The sequence below is a fragment of the Aulostomus chinensis genome, chromosome 1 (assembly GCF_037954235.1).
Source record: "Aulostomus chinensis isolate RoL2024-O1b breed Wild chromosome 1, RoL_Achi_v1.0, whole genome shotgun sequence".
Classification (NCBI taxonomy): domain Eukaryota; kingdom Metazoa; phylum Chordata; class Actinopteri; order Syngnathiformes; family Aulostomidae; genus Aulostomus; species Aulostomus chinensis.
In genome coordinates this window covers 52,676,205-52,694,564 of record NC_141320.1, presented here as the reverse complement: position 1 = coordinate 52,694,564, position 18,360 = coordinate 52,676,205, and the positions used below count along the sequence as shown (strand labels likewise).

Sequence of the window (18,360 nt, the reverse complement as noted above, 5' to 3'; positions counted from 1 at the left end):
AGAATTAAACTGAAAATACCAAAATCTTCCTTCTTCAATCCTGTCACTCAGTGTTGTAAACTGTTTCAAACAAATTCTACTGTTCAACAGTTCAAGTGTTTCTAATGAAGCTGAATGTTCTCCTCTACTTTTCTCTATTGGGTTTCTTTCATGTCCTCCTGAGATCAAAGACAGAATTCTAGGTACAAATAAAGACACTATCAAAGCCTCCTGATGACATCATCAATTCTGTCTTTGATCTGTGTCTGTCCAGCCTGTCCTGAGTGGATCCAACAGTTTCCCATGGGTGACTCTGTCGTGGTCTCTCTCCTCCTGCTGTCTCCAACTCTCAGAGTGCTTCTACTGGTTTCTCCCCATCGTCCCTGTTGCGAGGCAGAGCACTGGTGAGGACTGAGGCCAGTGATGTCATCACCTCCAGCTGAGACCTGCCAGGTGATCCTGCTTCATTCAACTCTGCTGCCTCTGCCACTGCCCTGACTGGTGAGGCTGACAGCAGGTTCTCTCTCATCTAAACTCTCTGTTTACAATGGAGGCTGAAATCCTTGTGATTGGTGGTTCAATCATCAGGTCTGTTGAACTCCCAGGAGCCACCACCTGCTGTCTTCCTGGTGCCAAAGTTTGTGGACATTATTGAACGTCTCCAGGACTCATCGACCTTCACCCCTCCTGCAGGTTCTCCCTGTCTCTGTGTGGGTTCTCTCTGGTTCTCCAGCTTCCTCCCACAGTCCAAAGACATCAAGAGGGTAGTGGTTACCTGGACACTCTAAATGACTGTGAGTGTGAATGGTTGTCTGTCTGTGTGTGTGTGTTGGTCCTGGGATGGACTGGTGACCCATCAGGGGTGAACCCAGGGCTGGACTGGCCATCTGGCCGATGCACATCTTTGGGCCGGCCCATAACTGTCATAATTTTTTTTTCAAAAGTGTATAGTTTTTAATCGACCGTAACGGTATCGGAGACGCGAAACGCGGCCCATTGGTTGATTTTCTTGAAGGACATTGGGCTCGTCCAATGAAATCTCTCAGCTCTCTCTCTTTCTCTTCGTCAAGCCATGCTGTTGCAATGGAAATGGAGGAGTCAGATCAGACAGTTGGAGACTATTTTAGTCACCCTTCTTCCACACAGAGGACTGATTTTTTTAAGTTTCATCCTCAACAAGATTCCATAAACCCTGTCGTCCAGAGGCTCTTCATTAGAACGGACGGCACGACGTGGAAATGGCTGACTTATTGTGGTCAACGTCATGCTTTGTTTTGTTTTGTTTGCCCTGCTTTTAGCAAGCCCAGTGATCCAAGTGTCTTCATTAGAGGCCTGACAGACTGGAGGCATGTGCACCAAAGAGTAGAGGAGCATGAGAGAGGCATGGCACAGAGGCAGTGTGCTGAGGCCTATTTTTGAAACTGCTCCAGAGCAAGACTGGCCTCCTCCTTGAGGGAAGACAGCTGACAGGACACCGTGAGCAGGTTAAGAAGCAGGGCTGGACTGGGACCAAAAAATGGCCCTGGCATTTCTCATCCCTGGCAGCCCTCCATGGTTATTTACACGATATGTGTAAGCACACGCCATACCAGAGGATGTATGCGCACATTTTGAAGTTTCAAAAATTAAAATAAAGTGCAGTATTCTACATGGAAGACAGTAACCATGTTAAAAGAGTGATACTCTTTCACTACTCAGAGACCTTCTTCTTCCACTACACGTTCCAACACCTGACGTCTCTTCTTCCCAGTCCAGCCCTGGAAAGAACGCGTCGAGTTTTGGAAATTCGGCTGCTTTTCTTCTCCGGTGTCTCTCTTTTTCGGCTCCTCCTTTCTCCTTCCTCTTACTGGGCAACATTCTTCATGGCTTCTGACTGCAAGGCGGCCGCTGAGTGGTGGCACTACAACTGGATGGGTCTGTTTCTCATTTTAACACAAAAACAAACTAACCGCTGTTCCTGCGTTTTTACCAGAAATATATATTTTGAAATGCCTGCTCACACCGGCCCATCCGGCTACATCCACCAAACTTTACACACATAATATAATATAATAATATAATATAATAACGCTGAACACAAGCCCCAAAGCAGTAGTTGTTTTGTTTTTCTTCATAAAGGAGGTGCACTGTCATGACTACGATATCTCTGGCAACAAACATGGAAGGGGCTTTGGGGTCTTGTGTTTCAGCTCTGTAACTTCTGGATGGCTGAAAATGTCAGAATCAGTCCTCTCACTGACATCCACCATTGGTGTGACTTTTGGTGGCTTCAGCTCAAATGAAACCAGGGAAGAGGGGCCAGACTTTGAGGAGCCCCTTAGGGTTAGTGGATGCCCCGGGACCGTGCTTGGGCCCCTTAGCACCTAGATGGCTGAAATTCCCAGCACATGCTACTCTGGGGCATCACACTATGTGTGTAAAGTTTGGTGGATGTAGCCCAAGTACAAACACCAGAACCCAGATTTGATCCTCAATTCTGCTCCAAAAGGCTCTCGGAGTGCAGAAGTCCCAGACCCTGATTTTGCCCAGTTTCACAAGGGGATAGTTTTTTCTCTTTGAACCTAGGAAGTTGAAATTTTAGTGTGTTGTTCTGTTCTCGAAGGATCGCATCTGTGCTGGTTTGACCCCCCTAAGTCCTTTCTGCTCTCCGTAAAGGGCGTGGCAAAGTCCAGTAAAGTCTTGAAATGAAGCATCATAACTGGTCAAAGTTGCTCCAAATGAGATGAGATTTCTGGGAGGAGTTCACACCTCTGCCAGAAACCAATATTTAAAACTTTGAAGCCCCACCTCCTTCCTGAAGCTACTTCCTGTTTGGGAGGGGGTTCTAGAATTATTCCACCAGATTAGGATTTCATAAAGTTTCAGGTCTGTACCCACTGGAGAGGCCAATGAGAGCAAAAGAGCAACAGGGTCAAAGGTCAACAGGCCTCGTGTCTCAGCCAGGCCTCAAAGGGTTAAGTGAGCCTTTTGGAGCTCCTTTGAAAAAAGGCCTGTCACCAATCTTGTTCAGGACCAACATGAAGGATCTTTGGAACATTTTCACATCTTTAAGACCGCCTTGACTCCTTTTTATAGCAGGAGTCACTGAACAGCACAAAGCTGCTATTGCAGCCATCAGGCCTCATTTCTGATCAGTTATTATTGTTGAAACAAAGCTGAATATCAATTATTGATTTTTATTGTCATCATTTTGAACACCTGATAAGAGAAACACAATAAAAACATTTGAAAAGGAAGGATCAGAGTGTTGTTGTACTGCAATACTACAGTACAGCATCAGAGACACTCAGTTAGTGATTGCCTGAAAGATTGATTTACCCAGAAGAGGAACAGCATTGTTGGAGCAGTAAAAATACACACATCATAACAACAAAGTTACATTGGAAAAGAAACATGACATTACCAGCACAACATCTGAAGAACAGTTAGGATTAATTTAACTGGCCAGATAGTTAGGATTTCTTTAATGATATCCTTGATGAACCCAGACATCAGAGTGGTTTGTTCCCCTCAATCATAAATCTGACCCTGGTAACCCTCCTGATGAAGGTTGTTCCTGATTGTCTCTTGTTTGTATTCCTGCTGACCCCTGACCCTGGTAACCCTCCAGATGAAGGTTGTTCCTGATTGTCTCATGTTTGTATTCCTGCTGACCCCTGACCCTGGTAACCCTCCTGATGAAGGTTGTTCCTGATTCTCTCATGTTTGTATTCCTGCTGACCCCTGACCCTGGTAACCCTCCTGATGAGGGTTGTTCCTGATTCTCTCGTTTTTATTCCTGCTGACCCCTGACCCTGGTAACCCTCCTGATGAAGGTTGTTCCTGATTGTCTCATGTTTGTATTCCTGCTGACCCCTGACCCTGGTAACCCTCCTGATGAAGGTTGTTCCTGATTGTCTCTTGTTTGTCTTCCTGCTGACCCCTGACCCTGGTAACCCTCCAGATGAAGGTTGTTCCTGATGGTCTCATGTTTGTATTCCTGCTGACCCCTGACCCTGGTAACCCTCCTGATGAAGGTTGTTCCTGATTGTCTCTTGTTTGTCTTCCTGCTGACCCCTGACCCTGGTAACCCTCCTGATGAAGGTTGTTCCTGATTCTCTCATGTTTTTATTCCTGCTGACCCCTGACCCTGGTAACCCTCCTGATGAAGGTTGTTGCTGATTGTCTCATGTTTTTATTCCTGCTGACCCCTGACCCTGGTAACCCTCCTGATGAAGGTTGTTCCTGATTGTCTCTTGTTTGTCTTCCTGCTGACCCTGGTAACCCTCCTGATGAAGGTTGTTCCTGATTCTCTCATGTTTTTATTCCTTCTGACCCCAGACCCTGATAAAACCTCCTGATGCAGGTTTCTGTTTGCTTTTGTAACCCAATCCTGGAATATCCATGTCTCTCTGGGTTCATGTGGAGCAGGGGTTCGAGTGCCATCTCCACCTTAACACCAGATGTTACAGTTGATTGCAACTTTAGTTTTGGTTTGTAATTCTAAGATTGTACCACATAAAACACAAAAATACATTCATATGAACAATAATGAACTGGGCCCTTTAAGAAAATAAAGTGTCCTCATGTGAGTTTTCTCACTTTTGTTAACCTTGAAAGTTCACAGGCTCCAGGTCAGAGTTCCTTCAGATCAAGTGGGGTTTGATCTGTGAGTTCCAAAGCTAATAATCCCTGAGATTGAAAGTAGCAATGAGTGCATTCTTTCTACCGTAAACTGGAGCTGGTGCCGATCCAGATGCCTGGCGTGATCCTACCACAGAGCAGATGGTTCACCTGCTATTCCAGAGCATGTAGACACTGGTGTCTGGAATCAAGCTGGGTGGCTCACCATCTCTGGAATCTACTGGAATCTTGTGGACTGCCCCCACTGATCTAAAGACACAGGGTTCCAGTCTCTGTTGTGATTCATTCAGGACTGATCTCTCTTCTGTTTCTCTGTTGTTGAACAACTTTAGACCTGATGAGCAAAGCACTCAGTCCTGCTGAATGCAAGTACTTGTATGAAGATTCTCTCTTGTGGTTCAATTTCTTGAATTCAATTCTTGAATGAATTCACAGTAAAATTATTTCACTCTCACACAAAAAAAAAAAATACGCTCAGCATATTTTGACACAATAAGAATACCATTACATATTAAACTGCTCCTGTTTAACCAACGTGTCAATAAAAATATCAACTATTTCACATGTTTAACATGCTTTAAATCAATAACCTCACCAGTTTTTGGTGAAATCAACATTGTTAGTGTTTTAACTCAGAATAAAATAAATATGCGAATAAATCCCCATTTTTCTCTCTTTGCATAAAATACACCACTTTGCATGAAGACTTGTTCTCTAAACAATAACAACAAACATTCCTCACATCAGCACAAAACAGCTGTGTGCTAAGACCAGTAGAAGAAATGTGCATTTTAGGGTGCTCCTACAAACTGAGGTGCTCTTATGGCTCCAATAAACCCTGACAGAAGAATGGAGATTCAGCATAGCACCGCCCCCACAGCGTGAGGCAGCAGCAGCAGCAGCAGCAGCAGCAGCAGCAGCAGCAGCAGCAGCAGCAGCAGCAGCAGCAGCAGCAGCAGCAGCAGCAGCAGCTCATCTACCAACAGTCAAAGGATATCTCTCTGATTTGCATGTGCTCCACTCCTGAAGGTGTCAGGGTTCAGACTCCCAGCAGGGCGGAATGAGTTGGCCGACGTGATGACCGATTATTCTGGTGTCAAACTGGCGTCAGGAGTCCTCCTGGCTCTGATTAATGTGGTCACTACCTGCGGCGCCACAGAATGGACAGCACATCTGAAATTAGAAAGAAGAGGACAGGCTTGGACGCCTGGGATAGAGGGTTGAATGTAGTATTTGAACGATAATCAGTCTCTAATCTCAGTTTATCTCATCGCTACCAGCAAGCAGGCTCACAATAGACAAGCAAAGGGGCAGCGTGAACATGTTAATAACATGAACGTCCCGTAATGTGAGGCGTTGTACCGTGATATCTTTGAATTAGCATTTTAAGTTAATTTTATGTAAACACAGTCAAATAAAGTCACATTACCACGCTACGCCGTAACTTGATTTTCTTCCCGCTCTTCTTGGAAACCAAACGTCTGTCAGCCGTCTCGTCTCCTCTCCTACGCGTCTCTGCATTGAGCTGTTGGGCTGAGAGCGCCCCCTGCAGGTTCGGTGCACTTCCGTTGGGGGCAACTGGTTTTGCAGCGTTTTCATTTTGGAGCCGCTTTCTTGGTTCGCTTCCTGTTGTGCGATGCATCGTTTCTCTGTTTGCGGCGCAAAATGTGATGATGCATTTGTTTTTGTTTGTTGCATCACGCTTTTTTCACTTGCACCGCGTTAGTCTTTTTACCACCTCGTGTACATGGAGCCGGTCTGGGCCTACATCTCAGCAGACCCTTGCTACTGCTCTGCGTTGTGTTGAGTGTTGAGTGGGAGAAGGAGACTCAGTGTTTGGTATTCGCCCAAACAGGTGGTGTAATTTATTTCTGCACAGAAATAAATTTGAAAAATGCAGCAGCATTCATCCACCGGACCGGGGGCGCCGCCAGAAATTTTGGGCCCCTTGAAAGATTCAAATTTTGCCCCCCAAATCCCCCCCCCCCCCATCATCATAACTGCCTTCTTTGTCAGACTTTTCATTGCCTGTTCATGGACCATGAGTTTGTGTGACTTTAAATAAACGTATAAACTTATTACAAGTTACTTAATTACAAAGCCTGGAAAACTTTCTGAAGTGCTGAATGTTGTGTTGATTTGAACTAAGAATCTGACCAAAACTCGATCATAGACCTGCGACCTAGGGTGTCCTGGTGCCACGTGCACCGGTGGGCATCCTTCAAGCAAACATGGTGTTCGTTATGGACAAACTGCGACTTGCACAGAAGTCCAATAACTGAACACCACTCTGGTTCAGGTCGGGCCTGCCGTCCCTCCCAATCACACCCCTCCAGGTCACGCTGTCGTTGCCCACGTGAGCGTTGAAGTCTCCCAGTAGGACAATGGAGTCCCCAGCCGGAGCACCATCCAGTACTCTTCCCAAGGACTCCAAAAAGGGTGGGTACTCTGAACTGGTGTTCGGAGCATTCGCGCACACCACCGTCAGGACCCGTTCCCTGACCCGAAGGCGCAGGGAAGCAACCCTTTCGTCCACCGGGGTAAACCCCAACGTACAGGAAGAGGGTCGAGGGGCAAAAACATGTGAGACAAGCCCCCAGCACCAGCACCACCCCACCTCTCCCACCAGCTCGTTGAGGTTTCACCACGTTTCAAAATAATGCGTCTCAATGGGGTTCCAGCTTTCACTGAGTGGCTGCCTTTTTTTCTGTCCCAGTCTGTGCAGAGATAAAAGCAATTCCAATCCTTTTTTGTCTTTTCCCTGCCATTTGCTGCCTTTTTGTACTTCAAGTTCATCACCAAAATATTTCCACTACATACAAACAACATGAAGACATCTTCACTTACACTGCTCACACAGTAAAGACTTCAATGCCCAGGTCGAGGTGCCGAGTCTTCTTTGTAGCAAAGTCACAAATTCAATATTTGAAGTCCAGTGAGCGAGCCAATTCCCTTTCAGCTGAAAGTGTTGCAGGACCCTTCAGGCTCTCTTGCCCCATGGTCGACCTGAGGTGACTCAGGATCAGTCTGAGTTCACTGAATGCCCTTCCTCCACCAGCAACCGTAACGGGCAGAGGGCAAAAAAATCCAAAGTGCACACAAACCTCTCCAAAAATGCTCTGGAGTTGCATTTGATAGACTGCATAGAGCAGATCAGGACGAGTGCAGTCAGAAGGGAGAGTGGCAGAATGGACTGCACTGTTTCAGGGATGCAGGCCAGTGAGATGCATTGTAGTGAACTCACACTCAGCCTTCCATGAGTTCCCCTAACAGTCAATAATTTAACTGAACTGTGATGAAGGCTGGAAGTAACACAATAAAGAAATCAACTATAAAGAATGTGTGACAGATTAGACCCACATAGGGATACCCACACGCCCCCAACCCACAAGTTGGGTTTGTGGCAGAGCACTGATGGACCAGGGCCTTAAAAACTAGAATCCTACAGCCTTTATGTACTGCTTAGCTCCTTCTCCAAACCTGGTTCCAGTAGTTTGGGTGGGCGTGTCCTCCTGAAGCTGAATCTGTGCATATTTAGGGCACCCATTAGTCATGAGTTCAGCACCAGCAGAACGTAGTATTTTATCTTGTACTGAGTCCAGTTTATCTCGCAAGTTCACCCACTTCAGCTGTTTGTTCACCGTGACGACAAAGGCAGCGTTTTTAAATGAGAACTGGCACTGCACCGCTCGCTGTAAACTTGTTCTCCTGGTTGGCTCATCGGGCCGCGTTCACCAGAACCCTGTTCTCATTCACGAGCGTTTAGAACTCTCAAGGCCAGTGAGCCTACCTTCTTGGAGAAGAACTGAGGGACCAGTTGTCTGCCTCTTTTCTTCCTCTCTTCTTTCTCCCGTCTTCCTCTTCGTTTGAGCCAACCAGACTTCATTATTACCGCTCGTTTCTCACACCGTCCATCAGCGACTCAGCGGCTGTCAGCGCACACCTGCAGCAGCGGCAGAGTGACGGAGCTCAGAGCGGCATTCGCGGGTTTGAATTGGACTGCACCATTGTGCAAGAGGGGGGGGGGAAATGACAATGTGATGAAGAACTCAAGAAAAAAGTAATGGAAATCGACAACCATGTTTAATTAGATCATTTTAAATGATCTTTTTTTTTTTTTTACTTTACAGCCCCACTGAGGGCCCCTGTCAGTGCTCGGGCCCTTAGAACCGTTCCCATGTACCCCCCCCCCCAGCAGCGCCCATGGTCATGCCATCCATTGGCTCACCAGCCCTGTGAAAACCTCTTCATGTTCATGTGTACTTCATTTTACAGAGAATCCAAACGATCTGGTGGCATTTTCAGGGGACACAATGGTGCAGTGGTGAGCACTGCTGCCTCCCAGCAGGAAGGTTCCAGATTGGAGCCCCAGCTGTGTGCGTCTGCATGTTCTCCCTGTTCCTGCGTGGGTTCTCTCTGGCCTCAGTGGCAGGTAAAATGGTGCTTCAGTGGATCATGTGATCAACTCATGTGTGTCCTCACTGCTCCACAGGTCTGTCAAATGTTCTGTAAAATAGTTGGACCCAGCAGAGCTGCTAGATTCGGAGTTGATGGAGTCGTTGCAGATACCAGGGTCCAAAGTCCAGCTTGAACCTGGTTTGTGCAGCTCTTTGTCAAGCTAGCAGCCATTCTTGTCACTGCCAAGCTAAAGTGACTTCTGTCAACAAAGGTCAACATACAAAAGGACATTTCTACTGGCAGTTCAATATTTTGATCAAACTCCTTTTTCAGAGCTGGAACCTTCCTCTAGTGTCAGCTTTCTGTTCCCATCTCTATGTTAACGGTCAGTTTTGACCCACGTCTTCAATCAGCTGTCAAATAAACAAACAATTTTCTATCCTCCAAGTTGTTTCCATCTCTTGTTTCCTTGTTAGGCTTCCTTATCCATGGAAATATTGGTTTGAATATTTAGTTGTGGGCCTCTGGACCTTTTTTTAGTCACTAAACCCTCGATTTCAGTTAAAAAAATGGTAAAATGAACCTCAAGAAAATCCTAGAAATAAACCAAAGGTTGTTGTGTTTCCTGACCGTTACTGAGGGTGTTAGAACACATCTCTGACATGGATTGGTTTGATTTAGTATTCATTTTAATATCATTAACTATCGGAACATCCATGGTGTTATGGGTCAGTTTAGACCCTCATAAATTTACTTCAAGAAAAAGAGAAAAAAAGTCTCTTTTTCAGCAACAGAACTTTAATACAAACACAAAATGAAAAGCAGAACAAGCCAGAACCCAAAATATGGATTTGGAAGGTGTGACAGTCTAGACCCCACTGTCACTGTTTGTCCCTAACCCACCTCAATAAGTGCACAATTGTTTGGTGGGATAACATGGACAAACCCGGAAACAACCAGCAACATTAAAGGACATTTATTCAACAAAACCATGCATCAAACAAACAAATTACAACCTTCTCCCTCACCAGGGCTCTGAACTGGATCCTAAAAGAGTCAGGGTGGGGCTGGAGCCTTTAAGTAGGCGTCGAAGGCTACGCCCAAATTGGGGCGAACCATTCCCTGTCCGGAGACAGGGGAACTTGAACAGTACATGGACATGTGAATGGGTTTGGTCAATGAAGGACACTGGACATTTGTTTATTGCAAAGTGGCAGATATATATGGTCACTGAAGGACATGGTGTTTCTTTGCTGTATGTTAAGGTACACAGAACAATTTGGGAAAACAATACAACTCCCCTTAACTGGTCTTTGGTCTGTCTGGTGGGAGGGGCCATGAGAGTATATAACGGGTGAGAGTGGGCTTACAAGGCAGTCTGCTGTTAACTCTGCTGGGGTGAGGTGCTCATTGCTGAGGTCCAGAGGTGAATATTGTTTCTCAAAAGTTCTATTGTTTCCAAGTTATGATGTTCTTTCTATTGATTAAGCTAAGAGTAAACCATGGTTGATATGCGCATTGACTTATTCTTGTTGAAAGTGTTGTGACTGCTAAAACATAGAATATGCATATTTGATTTATTCTTGTTGAAAGTATACTGCTAAAACATAGAATGTATGTGTTTGATCATTGTTAAATAATTTGATTTGCATTTTGCTAAATTAATTTGTATGAGTTATTATGCTTTTGTTTTGAACTTGTTATTGAGTTTTGATTATTTTTATTACAGACCTCTGGTCCCTTCTGTATATAGCTGCTTTATTACATTTGTGTATCACAACTGGGGAAATAAATATTGTTACAACTTATGCAACTCTGTCGTGTTTTGCCATCAATGGTTTAATGTCTGGGTCTCACACTACCCATACCCGTGTCTGGGGTGTGACAGAAGGTCAACAAGCAACAACCAGTCAAGCAAATCAAACCAACAGAAACCAGTTACTGGTTCAAAACCAGTAAAAAACAAAAACGGAGGAAAAGTCTACGTGTGTAACAACATGTGTGTGTCAAAAACTGACCCACTTCTTTTGCCAACATGAGCCCACAGTGGTGGTGTCTCTAAAGAGGTGGAGCTCTGTCCTTCACCTGCTAGGTTCCAGCAGGCAGCTCAGGTCTAGTTTTCTTCACTGAGCCTCCATGATGAGTTTCCTCTGAGAAGTTCTTGTCCAAGGTCCCAGCTGGTAAAATCATTGTCACCAGTGATACTGGGACCCTGCAGTCCAGTGGTCTTATCAGGACCACACTGGACCTGCAGTCTTTGTTTGTTGTGGTGTTGTGCAGGTCGATGGGAGAACGAGGCTGAGAGTCCCTGAAGCTCCCATGACTGGGAGAGGAGCTGCTGGCAGTGTTGCTGACAGTGCACTTCTGACTTAAGGTTTGGCTCTGATTGTTGCATCATCCTATTTTGATCACTGGTCCAGACAGACCCTCACTATTTGATCATTCAGTGAACATTTGTTGGTTTGATTTGGTTGAACTAGAGCTTCCTGACAAAGTCAAAAAGCCTTGATGCAGTCCACAAATTGATGTGGTTCTTTGCTGCATTTAAAACCTCACACAGGAGGAAGGTTAAATCACGTGACCATCACCTTTTGTAAGGAGGTTTTGTCTTGATGTCACTGCCTTTCTACAATTTCATTTAGCAGACGCTTTTGTCCAAAGCAACGTACAACACAAGAAAGAATTAAGACCTAATTAAGGAAAAGTCCAAAGGAAGCACAAAAGTACTACAGTGGTGACTTGGTCACAGGTACCGCCATCTAGCGGCAGAAGAAGTGTCGCCCCCCTCTTTTTTTTTAATATAACAGACATACAACACACTTAGTGCTACATAATCACTAAGTGCTGGGTCTTGGACCCTCTGACTGATTCTACCCCACAGGACAAAGAGGAGCAGAGTCAGGTTAAGTGCCTCGGTGCTCTCTGAACAATTGAGTCTTCAATTGTCTCTTAAAAGTAGAGAGGGACTCAGCAGAACGCACAGAGTTCGGTAGTTTGTTCCACCATTTGGGAACAACAGAAGTGAAGAGTCTGGCTAGGGATTTGGAGCAGCGCTGGGCTGGAAGCACCAGGCGTCTTTCGCATGCAGAGCGTAGTGGGCAAGAAGGAGAGTAGACCTGGATCAGGGATTCCAGGTAGGCTGGAGCTGTTCTTGTGACTGTTTTGTAAGCCAAGAGAAGTGCCTTGAATTTGATCCTGGCTGCCACTGGAAGCCAGTGAAGAGAAACCAGCAGCGGGGTGACATGTGTCCTTTTGGGCTGGTTGAAGACCAGATGTGCTGCTGCATTCTGGATCATCTGCAGAGGCTTGAATGAGCATGCAGGGAGGCCTGCCAGAAGAGAGTTGCAGTAGTCAATGCGTGAGATGACAAGAGCCTGAACCAGAATCTGTGTGGTCTGTTGGATCAGGAAGGGTCTGATCTTCCTGATGTTGTAAAGGGCATAACGGCAAGACCGAGAAACTGAGGCCACATGAACCTGAAAGGTCAGTTGGTCATCAATCATGACACCCAGGTTTCTGGTTGAGTTTGTGGGTGCAAGTAGGCTCGGGTCAAGTTGGACACTGACGTGAGGCTGAACAGATGGACAAGCTGGAAAGACCATAAGTTCAGGTGGATCCAGAACACAAGGTGGAGGTCAGTCAGGACCCCAGAAGGAGACCAGCATCTGGAAGGTGGAGATGCAAAAATAAACAGTATTTCCACCTCACACTCCTGCATGTATTCAAGTGAACAGGAACACAGATTCATGCTCAACTTCTCCTGTGTGTTCATACACAATCACTAAACAACAACAACCAAACAAAGGGGGTTTGCTAGCATGGCTGCTGAGGTAGAAAGGCTCTGTACAAACTGAGTCCTTTTACCATTTCTTTCCTGCTTCTAGCGGCGCTGTTGTCACTTCCTGTGACCGTGGAGGGAAGGAGTCCCCCTTCAGAATCATTTTGATATCATTGTTACTTTCTCTTCAACATGCCTTTAGCAGACCAACTCACTGACTAGCTCAGTGAGGTAGTGTGGCTGAGTGGTCTAAGGCACTGGATTAAGGCTCCAGTCTCTGAGGAGGCGTGGGTTCAAATCCCACCACTGCCATCATGTCCCAGGTCTCTGGAGAGGTGTGGCAGGTCTCTGCCAGCCTCTCTGTGCTGCAGGTGTTGGCTGCTTTTATCACTCTGGGAAGAAAATGTCCTGAAGTTGAGGTGTTCTCCTCATCTTGAACTCTCCAAAACAACAATGTGCAGTAACGCTGAGCTGCCTTCAAGCCAACAACATGGGCACAGTGTACCCAGAGCCACAGGCTCCTCCCAGTATATGCAGCACTGCCAGTGACCTCTGCTTCAGTGTAACGGTGACGCTCCAAACTGAAGCTGATCCAGGACCAGCTCAGGAGGAGCCATGGAGCAGACAGGCTCTCTGATTTAATGCTGCTGTCTATTGAGAGGAACATCCCAGTTGACTCCAACAAGGCTGCTGATGTCTTCAAACCCAGGACCAGAAGAAGAACCCTCCTGAGTCCACAGACCTGAGCACCGCTGCTCTGACTACCAGGTTACCTCCTGGTTATCAGGGTGAAGTCATGGTGAGGTGGTCAGTTGTTCCTTGGGTTTTATTCCAGAGGCCTGGTAGTTAAACACAGAATTAAATCATTTTAATTCTTTACTTGAAGTTTCATGCTGTTTAGCTGGAAATGTTTTCCAACTTCCTCCATGCTGGTGCCCCATCACACACAACAGGTGCACTTGTCCTCTTTTCACCTCTGACCCTCAAACATTCAGTCTTCCAGTGAACATCCAATTGTCCTCTGAAATAAGAGATGAATCTTTCCCTGCTGAGACTCCTGATCTCTGACTGTCACTAGCATGTGCTAGCAGAATACAGCACTCCTTCTTCATGATCTGTCTTTGTCTCTGACCAGCTCTCCTGCTCTCTTTCCTCCTACCAGTCAAAGCAGACATCCGCACCTACTGAGCTTGGATCTGCTGCCCGTTCCTGCCTGGTAAAAGAAGGAACCAGCACCTGTTTCTCCAGGCTGAATGAACTCCAGGACGTTGGCCAGCCGTGTCAGTTGAAACCTTATTTGTCCAAATAGAGAAAAAAATAAGTCTGATTGTTGATGAAAGATGTCATCATGGCTTTGAAACTGTGGTTGGGGACCAGCAAACATGAGCACATTCATGGAAGAATAGCAGTAAAAAAAGGAAGTGTTAGTTAGCAAGTACTCACCAGTCTGTCACTATCATACTTGATTCTAGTGGAACAAAATGGCTGCTGCTGACTGTGCTGCCTGGTGGAGGATCACTCTTCACCATCCTCTCAGGCCTTGATGGAACCAAAAAGGCCAGTTCCTGGAGAAGATCTTCTAGGGGTCCAGGTTAAAGCGGTGCCCCAGCTGGCACCAGGCGCTGACCCAGGTCCTGCATGGGAGATACTGTCAGTTCTGTTCTGCCCTGCTCACAACCACAGGCTGGTGTTGAGGCCTGCAGCAACCAGGGCCCCAGTCACCAAGAGTATAAAGGCTGGTCATTGTGGCAGTGGGAGGAGTCAAAATGAAGACAGACCAATGAGAGCAGGACGTTCCTGGAGAAGTCAGAAGAACTTGACCATGTTTCCTACAGTACCCAGGAGGCCTGGTAGTTGTTGAAGGAAGCTCCAAAAGCAAAGAGCAGACAGCAGGATATCAAAAGAAAAGATCCAGACACTAAAACTACAAGTAGAAACAAGAAGAAATACTAAAAGCTTTGGAAAGATACAAGGTTGGATATACATTATTATATACACTACTATTCTGACTGACTCCTAAAGAGGGACAGGAAACATTAGAATGTGGATCAGATCAGCTGATTTCAGTGTTGAGTCCATCCCTCCATCCACTTTCTGTTCTATCCTTTAAGGGTCATGGGGGGGGCGATCCCAGGTGACATTGTTCAAGAGGCAGGGTTCACCCTGGACAGGTCACCAGTCCATCAGGAGAAATGAGGTGGTCGGTATCATGCAACCTAAACTAAAACATTAGTCAGATCAAATTCAGATTAAAGCAAGAGTCTCCAGATCAAAGTCAGAATTCCTGATGATGTCATCAGGGCTTTGACAGTAACTAGAATTCTGTCTTTGATCTCAGGAGGACATGAAAGAAAGACAATTGAGAACAGTATATGAGACCACGGCGGCATGATGGTGCAGTGGTCAGCACTGTGGCCTCACAGCAAGAAGGTTCTGGGTATGAGTCCAGGCTCGGGTGCAGAATCTGCATCTTCTCCCCGTTCATGCGTGGGTTCTCTCTGGTACTCCAGCTTCCTCCCACAGTCCAAAGACATGTAATTGGGGACGAGGCTGATTGATACTCTAAATTGACTGTAGGTATGAATGTGAGTGTGAATGGTTGTTCGTCTCTGTATGTTGGCCCTGCGATGGACTGGCGACCTGTCCAGGGTGAACCCCGCCTCTGGCCTGTAGATGCTGGGATAGGCTCCACCCCCCATGACCATCAATGTGGGTGTTTTGTTAATTGCATGCCACATGAAATTATTATTGGTCACTTTTCGAGCGACTGTCTCACAGTAGCAAGACAATAACACCTCCTTTTGACGTTGACAGTTTGTTCAACACTAAACTTCATCCAGTACCATGTTGTCAAACACTGGAACCTCCACAGCACCTGAACAGGGACTTGAACCCTGGACCCTCACATTAAAAGTCTGATGCTCTGCCGTCTGAGCTCCTCAGGCTCTTTCTACAGCATTGAGACAGGAACAGAAACACCTGTGAAGGTCAAACTGATGCTTTCTTGACTTGTTCAGTCCTCCATGTTGAAGTCCACCATGCTTTTGATTGGCTCTGATTCTCTGTGGCAAAATCCAACAAGAGGCTCCAAAAATGTCCTGAATGTCACAAGGTAAGGCAATTTTATTTGTAGAGCCCGTTTTCACAAACAGTTTGTCTCAAAGGGCTTCACATGGCATCATAACAACATCCTCTGCCCTTAGACCCTCACATCGACTGAGGAAAAACTCCATAGAAAACCCTTTTAACAGGGAAAAATCTGAGAAACCTCAGGGTGAGCAACAGAGGAAGGATCCCTCACCCAGGAGGACAGACGTGCAGTAGATGTTGTTACAGACAAGAAAACAGTTTACAATGCAGAATGTGGGAAACATGGAAATGTTAATAACAGCTGAAGAAGGAAGCTTCTGGTAGGGGAGGCAGGGAGAGCAAGCCAGCTTGATGGGGGACTGGATGGCAGACTGGTTCATGGAAGGGGAGCGCAGGCCGGTAGGGAATAAGGGGGGGGGGGGCGATGCAGGCGGCGGTTGGGGCTCTGGTGGATCTGTGGAAACACAGAGAGACTGCGAGACACCAAGGCCAAACTACAAAGTGCAACAAGTAGTGGTAGTGACAGTTCCAAAAATGTGCAGGGAGGAGAGGAGGAGGGAAGGGCTCCATGTAACCTGATGTGTCCCCCAGCAGTCTAAGCCTGTAGCAGCATAGCTATCAATGGTTCAGAGCTACCTGAACCAGTCCTAACTGAAGGCTCTGTCATAGAGGAAGGTCTTAAGCCTGGACTTAAACGTAGTTAAAGTGTCTGCCTCTCTGACCCATGGAGAGAGCTGGTTCCACAGTAAAGGAGCCCGGTAACTAAAGGCTCTACCTCCCAGTCTGTTTTCAGAGATACTGGGAATCACTAAAAGACCTGCATTCTGGGAGCGGAGTGCTCTGGTCGGACAGTAGGGACTAATGAGCTCTTTCAAATAGGATGGAGCTTTATCATTGAGAGCCTTATAAGTTAGCAGAAGGACTTTGAAGTCGATTCTAGATCCTACAGGAAGCCAGTGGAGAGAAGCGTTCTCTCTTCTTAACTCCCGTCAAAACCCTCGCTGCAGCGTTCTGGACCAGCTGGAGACTCTTTCGAGAGTATTTAGGACATCCTGACAGGAGAGAGTTGCAGTAGTCAAGCCGAGAAGTGATAAATGCATGCACCAGTTTTTCAGCATCACTCTGGGAAAGGATCTTCCTAATCTTAGCGATACTTCGCAGATGGAAGAAGGCGGTCCTGGTCACATGCTTTAAGCACCAAAGAGAAGCCACCTTGGAGGATTTCAGTGACTTTTATCAAAGGTCCCACTTGAGTAGGAAGTTCCAACCGAGCTGGCCAGGAGTTGAACCTAGAATCTTCTGATCCGAAGTCAGACGCGTTCTCCTTTACGCCACCAGCCCTACAGGAAAGGTTTGTCTGAATAGAAGAAAGGCAACATGTTCATTTGTACTTGATTTGACAGGAAGTTTCAATGATAGGGTGGCATTTTCTGGTTTTGTGCTGCCAGATTGTCTAAATATCAAGTTTACATCATCAAGTTATCACTGGAACACGAGGAGAGAATACAGTAATAAAAACATGATCATTTACAAAATATATCATACATGAATTATTTTACATGAAATGATTCACTTTTTGAAGAAGAAAATAAGAAAGACAACCTAAACGACCAGGGCTCTGCACACGACGTGTAGCGACCAGCGGGACGGCTTTGGCCCTCTTAATGACTGCTAAGTGTCACTGACAGAAACTGACGCCTCAAATGGAGACGTGAGGCCAACAAGAACACCCTTCAGCAGCTTCCTGAACACTGTCTCTCCCTAGAATTGCAGATTATTCACAACACAGTAAAGTGTTGAAGGAGGAACTGTTGCCTCTTCTTCTGCCCAGGATGGTTCCACCTCAGGGGAGAGGTTCACTAAATACTCATCAGCTTCTCTGGTCCAAGAAAATTGATGTTGGCTCACAGAGACCAGATGCAGAGTCAGACCTGAGACTTCAGTCCAACCACCTTAAGATGGAGGAGAAGAAGCCCTGATTTCTGGGTCTCAGTCTTTTTCCACTCTCTTGGCTCCACCCACACAGGGGGCGGATCTATCATCAGCCACATCTGGAGCATCCCAGCATCCCTGGATATGTGGAAAGGGTTTTTTCAAGAATGGCCACCAAATGGAGTGACAGCAGGAACAGGAGCTCCATGGAGCTCAAAGGAGGGATCCCTCTCAGCTTGGAGCAGTCCCGGGGCCTCATGTATCAACGAGGTTTACGCAAGAAAAACTTGCGTACGCCAGGATCGACGCTCATGTTCAGATGTATCAATGCGAAAAATTCTGCGATTCTTGCGTTGTTTCACCCGAACTCTAGAGCTGCCGTAGAAGTTGGCGGAAAGCCGATTCTTGCGTTAACTGCACTTTGGTCAGTTGGCGACACCCTGTGGCGGTGTTTGGTAACTGGCATTTTTTGATAACCGCACATACATTGGGTCCAAAAAGCCTTCCAGCGGGAGATGGCGGACCATTCCGGGGTGAGTCAGTCGACCCTCGGCCAGGCC

General features: G+C 46.4%; 1 protein-coding gene and 2 non-coding genes across 3 annotated transcripts in view; 1 reads left to right on the top strand and 2 right to left on the bottom strand.

Annotated features, from left to right (window-relative positions):
* Nucleotides 1-18,360, bottom strand: part of LOC147272180 (uncharacterized) — a 430,453-nt gene that overhangs the window by 197,079 nt on the left and 215,014 nt on the right. The window lies entirely within an intron of this gene.
* Nucleotides 13,009-13,090, top strand: trnal-aag (transfer RNA leucine (anticodon AAG)). Its single transcript has one exon. It is a non-coding gene; the product is annotated as a tRNA-Leu (tRNA).
* Nucleotides 17,137-17,209, bottom strand: trnar-ucg (transfer RNA arginine (anticodon UCG)). The gene has a single exon. It is a non-coding gene; the product is annotated as a tRNA-Arg (tRNA).